Source organism: Triturus cristatus, chromosome 1_1, assembly GCF_964204655.1.
Source record: "Triturus cristatus chromosome 1_1, aTriCri1.1, whole genome shotgun sequence".
Classification (NCBI taxonomy): Eukaryota; Metazoa; Chordata; class Amphibia; order Caudata; family Salamandridae; genus Triturus; species Triturus cristatus.
The window spans coordinates 426,204,848-426,223,999 of NC_140579.1; the positions used below are offsets into that span (position 1 = coordinate 426,204,848).

The 19,152-nt window shown below is 46.1% G+C and overlaps 1 pseudogene; it reads right to left on the bottom strand.

The window, feature by feature from the left end:
- LOC146870373 (putative E3 ubiquitin-protein ligase MARCHF10) overlaps nucleotides 1-19,152 on the bottom strand; it is a 422,534-nt pseudogene that overhangs the window by 24,709 nt on the left and 378,673 nt on the right.

Sequence of the window (19,152 nt, forward strand, 5' to 3'; positions counted from 1 at the left end):
CAAGAAACATTGTTTCAATACACTTCTGCCTGGCCCAGCAGTAATGTATGTTCTGTAGTAGGGGATCTCTGTTATAGTCATAATCTATTGAATAGTCCCGCCCATGTGTGTGGACCCCGGAGCAATACAAATAATCTCTTAAATTGTCAAGCCATGCAGACCTGCATCTACACTTAAGAGAGAATTCAAAGACAGATAATGCAGCCTATATCCACAGGCTACACTGCTCAGTACTTCAACTAGAACATTCCACCAACATCCACAAACAGCACTGCCTGCCCAGCTTTTTCCACAGAGAAAAACCTGCCTCTACCAGCAAAAGCCTCTGGAATGATAGAGAGGGAGGAATGGACAGACAAGCCCCATAGGCTGGCATTATGTGGCTCAGAACAGGATACTGTGCCTTTAAGAAAACTTTCCAGAACTTTTCCAGTATCCCAGAATGCACAGCAGGTCCCTTTTACTTTCAGTTCTTTTTGAAGGCGTAACACGCCAGACCTGTAGCATTCCTTACATTAACATTTATCTCTCCACCGGGGAGGAGGGCGGGCGCTTATGACTATAACAGAGATACCCCTACTACAGAACTGGAGTTACAGAAAAGAAACTACTCCTTCTGTAGTAGGGGATCTCTGTGTATAGTCATAATCTAGTGAATAGAATGGCAAGCCCATCCCCACACCAAAACGGCGGTGGAGAAGACTACAAAATAATACCACTACTGTGCGAACAAATTTCGCAGCGAAGCCTGCCAACCTGAGCATCCGCCCTGGCATCCGTGTCCAGACAGTAATGCTCAGCAAAGGTATGGACCGACCTCCAAGTGGCCGCCTTGCAGATTTCTGCAATCGGAACATTACGCAGCAAAGCAGTCGTGGCAGCTTTGCCCCTGGTGGAATGAGCCTTAGGTTTACCCCCTAAGGTCTTATTAGCCGCCTTTTGGTAACACAATTGTATACAGGACACAATCCACCGAGAGATGGACTGTTTGGAGGTAGCAAGACCGGTCCTGACTGATCCATAATTGATAAACAATTGGTGTGACCTACGAATATCTTTGGTCTTATCAAGATAAAACTTCAACACCCTCCTCACGTCCAGGGAATGTAGAGCCCTTTCCGCTGGAGAAGAGGGATTCTGAAAAAACGTAGGTAAAGTTATGGTCTGGTTGACATGAAAATCAGATATAACCTTAGGAAGAAATTTAGGGTGAGTACGCATAACAACCTTAGCAGCATGAAATACCGTATAAGGTTCTTGGCAACACAACGCCTGAAGTTCACTCACCCTGCGGGCCGATGTAATGGCCACTAGGAACGCCGCCTTCCAAGACAGGTGCTGCAACGAAGCCTTGTGAATAGGTTCAAAAGGCTCCTTCATCAATCTGGACAGCACCACATTCAATTCCCAGGAAGGCGAGGGAAGTCTGACAGGAGGGAACACTTTCTTCAAGCCTTCCAAAAAATCCTCGTTCACAGGGATCTGAAAGAAGGAAGTCTGTGAAGGGCATTTCCTGTAAGCAGTCAAAGCAGCGAGATGAACCTTAATGGAATGGAAATTAAGGCCAGACTGCGCCAAATGCAAAAGGTACGGAAGGATGACATCTTCCACAGCAGGTCCCTTTTACTTTCAGTTCTTTTTTCCGGCTCCTGCTAGCAGGACCCTGGAGCATTGAGCTCTCCCTTTTCAAGGGTTTATTTGGATTTGTTCACTTTTCAAGTGCTATATTAAGTACCTTGTTGCCTTCCTTCTTGTGTGTGCTCTGTGTGGTCAACATGCCTGGCTTGTTTGACAAGTGCCCAGAGTGCGAGAGAAAGAAGGCCAAGTCGGACCCACACAGGGTGTGCATCGTCTGCCTTCCCCAGTCCCATGTTCCAGAGGAGTGTGACTTTTGCCAATCTTTCTCAGCCAGGACCCTGAAGGAAAGGATGAAGATCAGGCTCCTGGGCCTGGAGGACAGAAGGCTGAGGGCACAAGGTGGGTCAGGAACGGCTGATTCTGCCCATGCTGAGGCCCCTGGGGAGCTCCCCAGGGGCAGGAAGCCCAGCAAACGTCCCCATTCTCCGTCGACGTCGACTACGGCGTCGAGGGGGATGGCTGCAGTCTGCTTACCGTCTCCCCAGGGCTCTGGGGAGAAACGGCGTCGACGCTCGACGTCGAGGGAGCTGAGCAGCCCGCCGTCGACGACATCATCTTCGTCGACGCCATCGACTTCTCCGTCGAGTCATCGGCGTCGAGAACAGTCCCGGCGTAGGCGCTCGCCGTCGAGGCGAGGTCGCCGTTCGCCGTCGGCAAAGAGGAGATGGTCACCATTGAGGGGATCCCCGACGTCGAGGACCTGTCCCAGGCGTTCGCCGTCGAGGAGGCGTTCGCCGTCGAGGAGGCGTTCATCGACACCGAGGCAGTGCAGGAGGAGTCCTGACGCCAGGAGTTCCTCGGGGTCACAAAGGAAGAGAACGGAGTCACCGGGCTCGGTGTACTCAGTGGTGTATACACCTCCTAAGCCTAGGTCCCCACCCTTTCCTCCTTTGCCAAGGGAGCCCTCACCATGGATCCCTACGCCACCGCCTCCGTCTCCTCCACCACCACCACCTCCTCCTCCTCCTCATACCATTCTGCCTCACACACCGTCGGGCCCACCGGTGGCCCCGCCACGGTCGGTGTCGTTGCCTAGGTATCTGACGCCGCCGAAGAGAACTCCGAAGCGGCCGAAGCCAAACAGATCGCGCTCCCGCTCCGGACGGAGAGGAAGGTCACGGAGCCGTGGACGGGCATCATCGACATCTGGGCGACGTCGCAGGAGGTGCAGCGCCAGGTCCCGCACCCAATCGTCTGCCAGGGACTACTCGCCGACGCTGTCGGACTCGCCAAGGACGGGAGTATCGCCTGTCGACGATATAGTCTCCTTCCAGGAGGTGCTACTGAGGGGTGCAGCCAAGCTAGGGATCACGGTGAGGGTGCCAACACCTACGATGTCCGTGATCTTCGAGACGCTGCACAAGAAGCACCTGTCTCGCCCCCTGCTGCCACTAGTGCCGGGATTGGTGGAGCCCGCTACGGAGTTGTTCCTCACTCCAGCGGTGACGAAACCAGCCCCCTCTAGGCTCCTGAAGAAGTATCGGGCGCCAGAATCGGCCCGACCTTTCTGAGGATGGACCCGAAACTGGACTCGGTCATTGTGACGGCAGCAAGGAAGCAGCATGCTACCACTCCTTCCTCGACCGTGCCGCCTGATAAGGATAGCCGTTGGCTAGACTCGGCGGGCAGAAAGGTCTGTGGGACGGCTTCTACCACCATGAAGGCGGCAAGTGCCGGGGCTCTGTTGGGGCGCTACGACCGTGCCCTGTGGGAGTCTCTCCAGCAGTACGCGGAGCTGCTGCCTCGCGACAAGAAGGAGGACTTTCTAGAGACTTTGCGTGAGGGGATGCTGGTGTCAAATCAGATTATCAGCGCGGCGGCGGATGTGTCTCTGTTAGCGGCACATGGATATTGTCATGGCATCAACCAACGGCATCACGCTTGGCTTCGCCTTACCTCACTCAAACCGGAGGCGCAACAAAGAGTGGCCAACCTGCCTTTCTCAGGGGAAACCCTGTTCGGCAAGCATGCGGAAGACGAAATGGCCCGCATGAAGACGGAGGCAGAGACCCTGACGGCTGTCAGGTTAGAGAAGCCTGAAAAGAAAAAGCGCCCGTTCCAGAGACGGTTCGGGGCTGCAGGCAAGGGGCGTGGGCAGGCCTCGGGACAGCAGCAACAACAGCAGCAGCAGTTCCGGAAACCCTTCCAGAAGCGCCAGAAGGGTAGAGGAGGCCAGCAGTCCGCTACAGCGACCAAGGGCCCGGCTGGGTCTCGGCCCTGTGCGATTACTTCCCCTGCAACCGTTACCCACTCCAGTGGGGGGAAGCGTTCAATCTTTTCTGGCAGAGTGGAGAAAAATTACTCCGGACAAGTGGGTGATGAATATTGTTTGCAATGGATACAGTCTTCGGTTCATCAGCCCGCCTCCAGCGATTCCGCCGGTAAGCTCACAGTATCAACTGCGAGAGCTCCAGGCAGAGGCAGACATCCTGTTGAGGAAAAAGGCGGTGGAAGACGTACCTCTGTCTCAAAGGGGAAGAGGTCTGTACTCTCGGTTCTTCCTGGTTCGCAAGAAGGACAAGAACGAGTTCAGGCCCATTCTGGATTTGCGGCAAGCAAACAAATGGATTCGCAGAGAGAAATTCTGCATGCAATAATTGCATCAGATTTACCCTCAGCTGCAACGGGGAGACTGGCTCTGTGCCATAGACCTACAGGATGCGTACTTCCATGTGCCCATTGCACAGAAGCACAGGAAGTTCCTGCGATTCCAAGTCGGCGCCAATCATTATCAATACACAGTACTGCCATTCGGGCTAAAGTCTGCGCCCAGGACCTTCTCGAAGTGCATGGCAGTGGTAGCTGCACACCTTCAGAGGAACAAGGTGTTTGTCTACCCGTACCTGGACGATTGGTTGATCAAGGCCTTCTCCTTCTCGGAAGCACAAGCGCACTTCCAGAAGACGTGCGTTCTCTTGAACAAGCTGGGGTTACACGTCAACATGTCCAAGTCTGTCCCGACTCCAGTCCAGTGCATACAGTACTTGGGGGCCTCCATCAATACGCTGTCGGCAAGCGTGTCTCCTTCGGAGGAGAGACGGTTATCACTCCTTCGGAAGGCTCAGGCCCTTATGACCGCTCCGTCGACGGCAGTGCGGAAGGTGTCTTCGCTGCTGGGATCGATGGCCTCTTGTATCTTCCTCATGCCTCACGCACGGCTGCACATGAGACCACTGCAGGAGTGCTTGGAGGATCAGTGGGATCAGAGGACAGGTTCTTGGGATGACAAGATACGGCTGTCTCTGCATGCTCTTCAGTCGCTGAAGTGGTGGTGTTCGGCGGAAAATCTCCTCAGGGGGGTTCCCTTCCACAAGGACATTCCCACGAAGAGTATCGTGACGGATGCGTCTCTCCAAGGCTGGGGAGCGCATTCCGGAGACTTACAGATACAAGGAAAGTGGTCCCCGGTGGAGTCGACGTACCACATCAATTACCTGGAACTCAGAGCCGTTTACTTGGCATTGAAGGCCTTCCATCTGTCCTTCCAGAGCACCTCGCTGCTTGTACAGACGGACAATACAACCACGATGTATTACCTCAACAAGCAGGGGGGGTCGAGATCACGCACCCTGTCGCGGGAGGCGCAGTCGATCTGGCACTGGCTTCTGGCCCGAGGACTGACGATTACGGCCACGCATCTGCCAGGTGTGCAGAATGTTCAGGCTGACGCACTGAGCAGACTGTTTTAGGAAAACCACGAATGGGTCATAAACGACGAAGTACTAGGGGACGTCTTCGCAAGGAGGGGGACTCCAGACATAGATCTGTTCGCCACCGCCGAAAACAGCAAATGCCGAGACTTCGCATCCAGGTACTACCAGCGGGGGACGCTGGGGAATGCGCTATGGATCGACTGGTCGAACAGCTTTCTCTACGCTTTTCCACCCATTCCCCTGATTCCGGCGGTGCTCATCAAGCTGGCCCAGTCAGGGGCGCGGATGATCCTGATTGCCCCGGAATGGCCCAGACAGTGGTGGTTCACGGACCTGCTTCACCGGTCTCTCCTTCCTCACATACGGCTGCCGTGCAGGCCGGACCTTCTCACGAAGTTCGGGGGGCAGTTGGTGCACCCCAACCTCTCGTCTTTGAGTTTGGCGGCATGGCTCCTGAGATAGTGCAATATGGCCATCTGAATCTACCAGCAGATTGTATGGATATACTGAAGGAGGCTAAGCGACCTTCCACTAGGACGTCCTATGCTTACAAGTGGAAGAGATTCTGCATCTGGTGCAAGTCCAAGCACTTTGACCCGACGACATGTAAGGAAGATGTCATCCTTCCGTACCTTTTGCATTTGGCGCAGCCTGGCCTTAATTTCCATTCCATTAAGGTTCATCTCGCTGCTTTGACTGCTTACAGGAAATGCCCTTCACAGACTTCCTTCTTTCAGATCCCTGTGATCGAGGATTTTTTGGAAGGCTTGAAGAAAGTGTTCCCTCCTGTCAGACTTCCCTCGCCTTCCTGGGAATTGAATGTGGTGCTGTCCAGATTGATGAAGGAGCCTTTTGAACCTATTCACAAGGCTTCGTTGCAGCACCTGTCTTGGAAGGCGGCGTTCCTAGTGGCCATTACATCGGCCCGCAGGGTGAGTGAACTTCAGGCGTTGTGTTGCCAAGAACCTTATACGGTATTTCATGCTGCTAAGGTTGTTATGCGTACTCACCCTAAATTTCTTCCTAAGGTTATATCTGATTTTCATGTCAACCAGACCATAACTTTACCTACGTTTTTTCAGAATCCCTCTTCTCCAGCGGAAAGGGCTCTACATTCCCTGGACGTGAGGAGGGTGTTGAAGTTTTATCTTGATAAGACCAAAGATATTCGTAGGTCACACCAATTGTTTATCAATTATGGATCAGTCAGGACCGGTCTTGCTACCTCCAAGCAGTCCATCTCTCGGTGGATTGTGTCCTGTATACAATTGTGTTACCAAAAGGCGGCTAATAAGACCTTAGGGGGTAAACCTAAGGCTCATTCCACCAGGGGCAAAGCTGCCACGACTGCTTTGCTGCGTAATGTTCCGATTGCAGAAATCTGCAAGGCGGCCACTTGGAGGTCGGTCCATACCTTTGCTGAGCATTACTGTCTGGACACGGATGCCAGGGCGGATGCTCAGGTTGGCAGGCTTCGCTGCGAAATTTGTTCGCACAGTAGTGGTATTATTTTGTAGTCTTCTCCACCGCCGTTTTGGTGTGGGGATGGGCTTGCCATTCTATTCACTAGATTATGACTATACACAGAGATCCCCTACTACAGAAGGAGTAGTTTCTTTTCTGTAACTCCAGTTCTGTAGTAGGGGTATCTCTGTTATAGTCATAAGCGCCCGCCCTCCTCCCCGGTGGAGAGATAAATGTTAATGTAAGGAATGCTACAGGTCTGGCGTGTTACGCCTTCAAAAAGAACTGAAAGTAAAAGGGACCTGCTGTGCATTCTGGGATACTGGAAAAGTTCTGGAAAGTTTTCTTAAAGGCACAGTATCCTGTTCTGAGCCACATAATGCCAGCCTATGGGGCTTGTCTGTCCATTCCTCCCTCTCTATCATTCCAGAGGCTTTTGCTGGTAGAGGCAGGTTTTTCTCTGTGGAAAAAGCTGGGCAGGCAGTGCTGTTGGTGGATGTTGGTGGAATTTTCTAGTTGAAGTACTGGACAGTGTAGCCTGTGGATATAGGCTGCATTATCTGTCTTTGAATTCTCTCTTAAGTGTAGATGCAGGTCTGCATGGCTTGACAATTTAAGAGATTATTTTTATTGCTCCGGGGTCCACGCACATGGGCGGGACTATTCACTAGATTATGACTATAACAGAGATACCACTACTACAGAACTGGAGTTACAGAAAAGAAACTACTCCTTCTCTGGGTTAAGGTTAAGCTTTTTTCAACTGCTTCAGTGAAATAAGAAACATTGCTTCAACACAGGGCTGCGGGGCCCAGTAATAATTTATGTTCCCTGGAGCATGTGCGACTTGTATTCCTGCTGACTCCTCTGCTAAATGGACTAAGAATGGAACAATGTGAACCTAGATTCAAGAAACAATCTTTATTTATGAAAAAAGGCAGCTTTACTTTTTGCTAGCTAGTTGATAGCACATTATATTCACTGCTTACCTGCTAATTGGGCTACAAGTGTTGCAGGCGTCAGTCTGGATGTAATATTTTATATATGATGAATGACGACTCCACTGGAGGCTTAACATAATCAAAGTGCAGAACTGCGCAATCTGCATTTTTTTTCTCTCACATGAGGATTGTTACTGAAAGAAAGTGAGGGAAATCATTGTTGCAGTGATTTTTCCAGCATTCCCTGAAAGGTTTAATGCTGTCTGCATGTACATCAATATGCATCAATGCTATTCATATAGCGCAAACTCCTCATTTCTTTTTCTCCTCACATCTTAAGTCTTTACAATATTCCATTTAGACATATATCTATCAGCTTAAGAGCTCATCTTTGTTGGTCATGCTTTTCATGCTCTACCACAATATTCAAATGATATCATCAATATTTATACGCAACCTATTTCTCTCATGATAATTTTCATTCAAATAAGGAGATTTTTCAGCTGCAGGCCTACTGGTTGCTTACTCTACTAATCTACATAAAACTGCTGCGATATTTTCCTCAATGCTTTTTGACTCCAATAGCACTTGATTATATCTTGCTTTGTGGAATCTGGCTCATATGTCATTTAAGTGCTAATTCATTTAATATCCTGATAATTATTTATTTATTCACAACTGAAGATTACTCATCTTGGTGCCTTACATTCGCTGTACTTGAAGGATTGTTTGTCTGCAGTTTTAAATATTCCCCGACATTTGAAGTTAGAAGTGAATGTCTAATAACAAGAGTGGAAACAAACCTTCTCATTCACTTTTATTTGCTGATGTATTAAAACAACCATGCAAGATGTCTGGGAAAAACTCCACTGCATCAACTTCTAATAAGGCACATAATACTTCCTCAGCGGTATCCAATGCTGCCATGGATCATCTTTTCCAAGAAATTTCAACAATCAGCTGTCGGCTAACAGACATGGATATAAACATTTCATCTCTTACCTCAGAAACTAAATCAATACGAGCTGACATAGCACTATTCCATGCTAAAACGGAGGGTCTTGATCAACGTTTGACAATTGTTGAAAATAAAATCAATTCAACGCAGTCTAGAGATGAAGAACTTCTTTTTCTGCGTAGTAAGTTAGTGGATTTAGAAGACTGCAGCAGAAGAGACAATATTCGTTTTTTTGGATTTCCAGAAAAAATTGAAGGCCACAATACCAGAGCCTTTTTGTGTGATGTACTCCCTAAATTAGTTGGCATTCAGTTCGATCCACCGCTTGAGATCCAGAGAGCACATCGATTAGGTAATCCACTGCACGGTAAAGACACCCGTCCAAGACCCCTTATTGCTTGATTCCTAAGGCATGAGCAAGTTCGACAACTACTGATAGCAGCACGTACTCAGGGTTCCTACTCTTATGACGGTTATGAAATACGATTGGCAGCTGATTTTTCCTGTGACACCAATGAAAGAAGGAAAGCGTTTCTCTCCATGAGACCTCAATTGAGGAAATTAGATTAAGTATGGTTTGTTTGATCCAGCACGCTTTCGAGTCTCTAAGAATGGGGACACCAGAGACTTCTACAATCCAGACATCTCAAGACATGGACACGCAGTCTGCTCCTACCCCTGCTCCTTCTCGGAATCCTCAAGCTATTCCCACATCTGTGGATGAAATGCGTCGCAGTCTACATGAATCCCATCAAAGAGGCAGAGAATTTGAACGGTCTATTCGCAGTCAAGATGATACATCTTCTGCCTTAAACACTGTCTCCACCTTAACTCAGGAACAACGACGAGATAAGTCCCGTTCTCCTCTAAAGTCTGCCTCTAATGAGAAATAATTTTGATGTCATGGCTCCTATATAACTTATTAAGCCATAGGTTGCAGCTACTTTTGCTTATGTCTCTCTAATTGACAGATATAGATGAACTCTGTGCTGTTTTACTGGTTAAATTATCTTGTCCTTTTGGAATGTTCTATTTATTTTCCTGTATTCATGTATAGATAGTCACAACTCTGTAGCATTTTACATATATTAGTCATCAAAATGTCTCAGTATTAACTTTTCATGCTTATCTTTTATTAGGGCTATTATTTAGGTTATGGATTTTGATTATTCACTACTATTATATTTCTTGATGATGTCCTTTATAGGTTATTAGTGCATGATTTATCTATCACATGCAATATAGTTATTTTATCTATGATGTTGACTATTTGACCTATTCTTAGATATTTATATATTTCAAATCCTATATCTTTATCAATATTTAGTTTACTATGACTTAAATCTTCTAATATATTTCCAAAATGTTATATTATAAATGTTATGCTCTCTTAATATGCTATCCTTTAAAGGGCAGATTTGATATCCCTTCATATTCCTTACCAGCTTAGTTCATATTTTTTATTTTTACTTTATTTTATTCTTTCAGGGTTTTTCTTTCCTAGCTTCTCATATCAATGTTATTGACCACTTTAAATTGCTTTTTTTTCTTCTTTTTTCTCTCTTTAAATGTTCTAGCTCTGGATTTTCCTTATTAATGGAGTCCCGGCCCAGAGCGGTGCTCTAGTGCGCCCAAACCCGCGGTTAAAAGTCTATTGTTATTCTATTATACTCTTTCTATTATTCTTTTGTAGTCTATAAATCTTTCTTTATTTGCTTTCTATACTTTATCTTTGTTTATCTTTCTTATTGGTGGGTTCTTTCCTTTCCTCTTCTATACCCATTTCCATCACATCTTTTTGCAAGTCTCTATTTTTTTTTTTTTTCTAACATGGTCCTTGCTCATGATTTATGTGCTATATCCTGGAATGTCAATGGATTAACACACTATATCAAACGGAAGAAAGTTCTTTCCTATTTACAATCTAAAAAGGTGGATATGGCTCTTCTTCAAGAGACTCATCTTAATAAATCGAGTCTGAAAAACTTCGTAGAGATTGGGTGGGTAAAGTTATCCACAGTAGTATCAGCAATGGGACTTCTTCAGAAGCAGGCCCTACTCGAAAATGTGGGGTAGCAATCCTTATCAGAAAAACATTACCAGTTTGTGTACTTAAAACATGGGAAGACTCACAAGGCAGATATGTTTTTGCAAAAATGTGCATTGGTAATATTCTTATATGTGGACAGAAAGACAGTACGGCTGACCAATGTTAAGCACATCAATTTCAAAATCAATGTTCAAATTTCTGGTAGGTGCAAGAACACGTCCAGAGCAGGCCGTACTTGTGCTCTACTGGAAACCAGATATACAAACTTTTTTGCAAAAGGACGGTGCACCAAGAAAAAGTCTTTTCAAGTAGTCCAATTTTTGTTCCTTTATTCTTTGTCAATTTTTTTGAGATTTCAGACTCAGCCAACGCGTTTCGTTCCTTATGAACTTCGTCAGGGCATTGATAATTGTTTTTAGAGACAGCCTCCAGAGTTTTCAAAGGGTAGTCAACTTCCAATTGGCGTAATTTGTAAATGTTCAAAAAATTGTGTGGCCTCTTGAATAGTCAAGTGGTGCATATACAATTAAGTCCTATGTATATCACCAATTACGTTGATCGTAAATAGGACTCCCAGTTAATCCATAGAAAACGATATCAATAATGAGTCAACATTGTAGTTGCATATTTAGTACCAATGTGTAGGCTTCAATTTCGTATGAAAGAGTGCTTCCTCAAGTTCGCGGCAAAAAAAAACACGAACTTGAGGAAGCACTCTTTCATACGAAATTGAAGCCTAAACATTGGTACTAAATATGCAACTACAATGTTGACTCATTATTGACCTGAAGAGTGGGGGGCCCTATGAAAGGCCAGGGGCACCACTGCTCCTCAGAGGCTGCAGGATCCTGCATGGCTTGCATTGCGCCCCTGCCCTCCAGCAACATCTCAGCAGTGCAGCCAATCCAGACTCCACAGAGATTACAAACCCCCATGCCAAAGTGGGCACCCAGTTACGCCGAAAGAATGCTGAGGACATACACAGCCTATTTTCTGACATCAGTTACATTAAGTAAGACTACCAGAAACCTTGTTCACCAAACTCTTGATTTTGTTTCTCAACAGTTTGTGGCACTAGGACTTAAAATCATCTGCAAGTACAGAGATGTAAAGAGGGGTAGAATAGCTGTACAATAAATCCAGAAGCCCAATCTTCATCATTGGAATGCATTATTCTTGCCCACTGCACAACTGTCCCAAACAGCTGTCTTATCGTTGCTGTTACCTATGTTCTTTGTTCAAGGAAGAAATTCCCCAAAATGACCCCATCCCTGTAATCTTCGGACAAAAACATTGTGATTATAGGTGATTTCAACTTGTGGGTTGAAGGAGCAGAGACCAACCATGCCTCTGTTTCCTTAGTATGCAAGCCTAATGAATCCCCCAGGTTGTGCGTGGCCCAACTCACACTGCTTCCCTCACTCCGGGGCTTGTGATTGCACAAACCACAGCCCTTGACAAATCAGGACCATGTTTATGATCTCTCTCTACCTCTTTAACCTATTTTACCAGCCTCGCCTCTTAAATCTAGACATTCAAAGTCTTGCTGCAAGGCCACAAGTCACCAATATAATAAAGGAATGCAGGCAGTGGCAGTTTAGCAAAAAAGTACCAATAGTACAGATGTGTGTTTTGATACAACACAGCTCTGCAGAGGGTTGTGTTCACTCCAACCTCCCGCTCAGCAAAAGGTAACAGTGAACAGTCAACAGCATACTTCAAAAAATACAAAGAGAAATATCACAGGCTACACCTAGCACTCAGCATCTTCTTTTACTATATGGGGAACAGATTTTTCTCTACAGTCCTACAAAAGCCATGTAAGCTATATATATATGTGTAGGGCCGAAAATATATCCATTCACGTCTGACATTTATGCATCTTATTTGAGGGGTGAGATTTGAGGCCTGATTTGCCTTGTGAATTTGCGAACATCCACAAACCTGAGCATTTGTGGATATTCACAAGCTCTTCTCCAATCCATATATTATTCTCTGTAAAAAGTCAGAGATTTACTTCAGCAAAGCGATGAGGTAATCCCTCTTCCAGGGTGAGAAGGGGAACTGAACACACCCAAAATTGTTGAGGGCGTAGAGGAAGGGGTTTCTGCACAGTAAAAAAAAATTCCCTTTGAAAAAAATAAGAAAAAAAATCGATTCCCTTTGTTTCCCTCCATTTTCTACCCCTGAATATCCATTTCCTTGTCAGATATACAATTAGCCAAAGGACTGTAGATCTACTTGGAAGGGGCACAAATGTGAACTTAACATTAAACCGGATGTAAAAAAAATAAGTTTGGAAAAATGGTAGGCTATGTAAAATGACATCATTTGATTTTTTGATCCGACTGTAATACTTGTGGGTTTTTAGCCAATTTTCAGAGACACTGTGCTATCAAGTTGTGTTGTTAAAACATTTGTAAAGTATTTCTTGGTGTAAAGCCCAACTATTCCTAGGGACCACCAGACTTTGTCACGCCATGAAAGCAATGGATTATTTCATGAGAGCCCCCTTAAACGTAAAGCTTGGTAGCCAATATACCAAAAGACTGAGGTCGAACACGCATTTAAAAAAAATCTTTTTAAGGAAAATGTTCTTTGGGAGAACAAAATCCCTACCTACCCCAAACTGCCTCTGGGGGACGTGGATCCATTCACTTTACAAAGTTTGTGCATAGCATTTACACCCCCCACGTTCAAAGTTCACCAGCTGACACTATACAGGCAGCCCTTTATGTCCCAACAGCTTCAAAGTCACTACTGATCACAGCAGTTCTTGAGGATCCTTTCAACCCTACCCACGCACCTTTGTCAGACCAAAAACCTGTCAAAACCCACTGCGCACAAAAATCACCTAATAATTAATCATCCTGAACTACAACAGATGGAGAAGTACACCTGTCAATGAACCCTACAACATAATGGCAAAAGCAATATCTTTCCAAGTCAACTCATATCTCTCAAGCAAACGACATCCACTGAACTCCAGCAAGTGTGGATCTCCACAATCCTAACAAGTTAGTGACATAACCAAATAACCAATCACGTGGAACTCCAAGCCATCGGGTGAATCGCCACTGGTTTAAATATAAGGCTGGAGCTATCCTAGACTATTGCTAGGACTATACTAGTGATACCGGATCCTTCCTCTGCATTTACAGTACAGATCACTGAACTCTGCTGAAGTTAATCAATGAAATCATTAGAACTGCAGAATAATAGAGAGATAATATCTAATAGTTTCTCAAACACGCCACATCCTCACAAGATACTGGTGGCAGCGCTGAGGCCAATCATAAACCCCACATTCTCATTCAAGTTACTGAAGGTTTTTTCCACCCACCAGCTCCCAGAGTTTTTGGAAGCCAAGAGCAGATGACAAGCAGACATTATAGGCCTGAGGACACGGTCGGACTGGGAATACCAACAAGCCTGGCAGATAGCATCTCGACCAGCCTCAAGAGCGCAGGAGTGTGCTCGTGAGAACTGGCCCCCATTAACAAAACCAGCCCCCACAGGTACAATACCCACCCCCACCCCTCTGACCCACCAGGGAAACGCCCAGTGCCTGCTACGGCCAGTCCGGCTCTGCATGAGGAACAAAATCAACTCTGGAAGGCAGAATACCATCTGTAGCTATCCTCTTCGGTCTGAGCAAAGTACGACTTAGTAGATCACTGAATACTACAAACCCATCTCCGAAAATAAATAGGTTCTCCGGAATGCCACTCATGGATCAAACCATTATTCATGGTCCAAATACTCAATAAAACTCAGCATAAAAAAACATGCAAACAGGGCTCCTTTTTTCCTCCTCTGCTATTTAAAGTGCACAACCACTGATCTAAGCAATCTTGCAATTACCATGAATGTGTGTTTAAATGAAATAGATGGAAAACAAACCTATCATAACAGACTATAATATAAAGTCATATTTAAATACATTAATGTGTCAAAAGACCACTACCAACTTGGTTTAGTATCCCGACCAAGTGCAATCCTAATAAGTAAGATAGCCATCGTTAGTTCATTGCTTGGGACCTCAATTGTCCCTCTCACATCTGCCTCTTACCATGTCCCTTATGGCTCAGCTGTGTGTGAGCCGTAGCAGCTCGGCGTACCTCTGTTCATACAGGTGAAGGAGCAGCATGAGGTCGCTCTGGCCCTGTGGAGTGCAGAAAGATTTAGGCGTTGGCTGATCCTCAAGATGAAATACTTCCAGCCTTTATGTATAATAAACAGACAATATAAGAATGGTTATGAAGGATACGGAAACTGACACATTCTGAAATTAAAAAAATGTGGTGCAAATTACTGAAATGTCTAATTGCATATTTAATTCTTTCCCATTGACACACCGCCTTTCTGTGATCTTTGGAGCAGATCTCAAATGGTACCATGTAACACCCAACATCTAGTACTGTGTTTTAGCCATCAACACTTGGCATGTTGCAGCTTTAGGCTCATACAGTTAATGGCACACATGACCAGAGGCCACTTCACGATTCTGATCACAAGGAACACACAGTATTTCATCACAATGCAATGAATACGTTACTCAGCAGAAGTACTCTTAGGGGCCAAATACAAAGCGCTCAGAATTCAAGGTCGGGATGGTAACAGCATTGCTGGCCTATTTCGGAAATCCAAGGTCCAGGATAAATGCGATATTTGTCCCATCAAATTAAGAGTGTTGTACTGCCATTTTAAATACGTCCTACACTTACATATTTCTGGTAGTCATAGTGCCTATTCTATGGATGTATCATATGCAGATGGAATAAGCATCCCACCAGATTAGACACATTTCGAATGACCACAAATGTAAATTTATAAAATATGATTTACTGTATACACGTGCAACATGATTGTCTAAATCTGCCTATTTAGTAGCAATATTTAAAATACATGAATCATCGAGGGTAGAAGGTGTGTTGATGCAAAACAGAGGGCCTCTTGATGGTGGGGACCCAGCCTGAGGGGCCCGTATTCTGCTCTTTATGCTTCTCCTAGGCCCCACCGCAGCGCCTCGATGTTAGACTGATGTGATCCTTTGATTGGGGTGTCCACTGCTGCTGCTCGAATGCACCCCCGGTCACATGAGGCTGGCTGGACCGCATGGACATGCTTTGAAGGACCAGCGATGGCCACATGGTGGATCGGAGCCCCGACTGCGCAGTGCCCGCTGCGTTGGACGGGGGCAGGGGAAATCTTGCCAAAGGGTCCTTGCTGCTAGACAACAGAGAGCCTGGGGATTTTTATCCGGCCTCGCGCTGAGGCGTGTGGGGATGTTATACTGGATGGCAACGTTGTGCCGCGGCCTTATGGTCTGGCCATGTGGCGGACAGACTCATCCTGCTTCATGCTGAAGCTACATGCCTCTCTCCTCACTTCTGTGCTGCTCCTCCTCGTAATCCACGGACTACAATGATGAGAAATGTACTCCACCAACCTCCAAAAAACATAATACAGACTGAAGGCCTGCGCACAGGCGGCAACGCATTCCTTGGCAATAAAGTTCCTGACAGTGCTGTTTGGACCCACGCAAATCCTGCTGCGAGTCTGTTGGTGATATAAGCACCATCTTTGCTGTAACTGTGACACTGAGGCTGGGCTAAAATGGGAAAGGTTGACCAGAAACAATGCACATTATCCACTGAGCAGCCGAAGAGCACCAGAGACCGCCCGAGCGATCTGAAACCTGAGCCCAGGGGAGAGCATATGGCGGTTGTGGAGGTCAAACTCCTGCTCCTTGTTTTAAAGGCAAGCCTCAAAGAAATTAATGGTAAACTGGATGTGGTGACAAGCTGACAACTACATGACGGCAAGCTTAGACAGGCGAAATGCTTGTTCTGGAGGTGTGGAACGCTTGGTGTCAGAGCCTGAAGTAGACCACAACATTCATGTGGACAACCTCCTAGCGTCAGAAAACACACTTGTGCCAGTGATGGCCAAAAAAGAAGATATGGAGGTAAAGTTCTGTCACAACAACATCCAAATTATGGGAATGGCTTAGCCAACCAACTTGGTGAGACCTGAGCTGTTAGTGGAAAACCATGCTGACAGGTGATCGGGAAAGACAATTTCACAGCCATGTTTATTGTTGAGCATGCTCACTGGTGCAAAAACCTGTACCTGGTGAGTTTCTAATTATTCAATTTATCCTAAAATACTGCCACAGGCATGCAGTGCTAGGCCTTGCAAGAGAGACGACCCCCCAACCAATATCAGAGCTGCAATATCGCCATATACCCTAATTTCATTACAAGACCGGAGGCTACATTATGCATTATCTTTTAATGGAGTCTCCAAGCACCCGCATACATCACAATAGTAAAGTTCTAAATAAGAATAAAGGCATTACATAAAAGGCATGAGACAGTAACAATCAGCTTCTTTTAAATGCGGCTTCAAGCAGATAAGTTGATCTTACTCTTTCACACTTTTTATTGTATTTTACTTGCTTAACCGCTTTTTCTTCCACTTTAGGGTGTGTTCTGATGTGGATCCCCCCCCACCCTTCCACACCCCTCCTCGCTACCAATCTCCAATTTACAGAGATTCCCTCTTTCCTCTCCCGAACGTGCGCGTGTCTGTGGCCCTCTCTATGCCCCCTCTATGAGGGTTCATGCTTTAATTCCCCTATTTCCCGCATTTAATCGCAATTTATTTTCAGCGCTTGTTTTCGTCTAAACAGCGCTCTTAAGATGCCCCCAAGGTGAGTTTAGCCATCAGCCTACCGCGACTCGTAGAGACGGTGTAAACCCTCCCGAGTCGTGTTTTATCGACATCGCGGCCTTTTCTCCGCCTTTCCACTCAAAGTGGACACGCAGAGGAAGGTACCTCGGCAACGGGAGTGCGACGTCTCCCCATTGCCTAGTGCCCTTCCTTTTTCCCTCCGGCCTCTAGCTGATCGCTAAGTCGATCGGGCTCGAGGCCGGAGGGTATCCATGGCAACCACACGCTACCGCGCAGTGTAAATGCTCGAGTTGAGAGCCATTTATTCACGCCATAAACACTCGAGTTTGAGAGGCGTTTCTTCCTACGCGCAGTAAACCGCAAGTGACATTGTTTTATTTACTACCTTAAAAAAAAAAAAAAAAAAAAAGAAAGGGGATTGCTGTTTAATATCGGAGAGCCTCTTCCCTCCTTGAAGGTGTCTCTCTACCCTTCTTCAAGGCCTCCTTCCTTCTTTATAATCTCTCATTACTCCTTCCCTTTATCTGCCTCATACATTTCTAGGACCTTGTTCCTTACAATGTCTAGCTCTGACTCTGATGAGGCTTCCGCCCCTACCGCCAATTTGGAAAATGAGGCTTTTAAAATGATGCTGAAAAAGGAATTGACATCATGTATGCTAGAGAGTCTCTCTCAAATTATGTCATCTAAGCGTCCCCTTCCAGATCCAGATCCAAAGGGCAAGAGAGTTAAAAAGATCAAGAATGTCGAAAAGAGCATGGGAGGTCTTGGCACCTCGTTAAGTCAGAGAGGTCTTGGCACCTCATCGGATAATGGAGGTCCTCGCACCTCAAATCACCAGGGTGTCCTTAGCGGCACAACTAATTCAGGTGTCCTAAGCGGCACAAAAAACAGAAATGCTCTTTATAGCATGGATGATGTTGGTTCAGATGACTCTGAATTTTGGACGAATATATCCTCGATCTCAATGACGAGGATCAAGATTTTCATGAACTCATGGATGACATCCCATCTAGCTCCAAGGATACCATCCTTAATCCATTAGGAGAAGAGATGTTCTCACCACTAAATCTGAAGCACCCTCGGAGCTCTGAATTGTTTCCACAAGACCATGTTGTGAAATTTATCAAGAAATGGATCAGGAATCCTTTGGAAAGAGAAACATGCAATGTCATGAGGGCAGAATGTTCAAGACCTTCCTTGGAAGACAAAACTTGCTATACCCCTAATCTCGATCCTGATCTGATCAAGTTTCTTTTCAAACTAGGACGTGAACCTAGAAAGGGGATAGAAAAATCCCTTAAAGGCTGTCAAGACCGTGTCCTAGACGTCCTCGGTCCACTGGGCAGAATTTTGGACTCAGCAGAAGAAAGCCATATTCAGAACACTCATCTTAACACTGAAACGATTAGAGGATGGACCCAGAGGGCTATCATCCTTCTCGGCAATGCCAATGCAAGCATTAACATGGAGAGACGTAGAATCGTCCTTACTAAAATAAACCCCAAGCTAAGCGACCTGGCTGATAAAGAACCCTCTCGGAGCCCTAAAGGGCTGCTCTTCGGGGAAGAACTCATCAAATCTCTGGGCAAATATGTTTCTACATTTACCGCCCTTGACAAAGCACAACAAAATATGCGAAAGGTGTTCAATACTAATTATAACCTTTTTGGAAGGGCCGGAAGACTGGGCCTCTCTTCCGGCCACTTTAATCAAAGGCCCTATTCCCGAGGCCGTGGATTTGGTAGA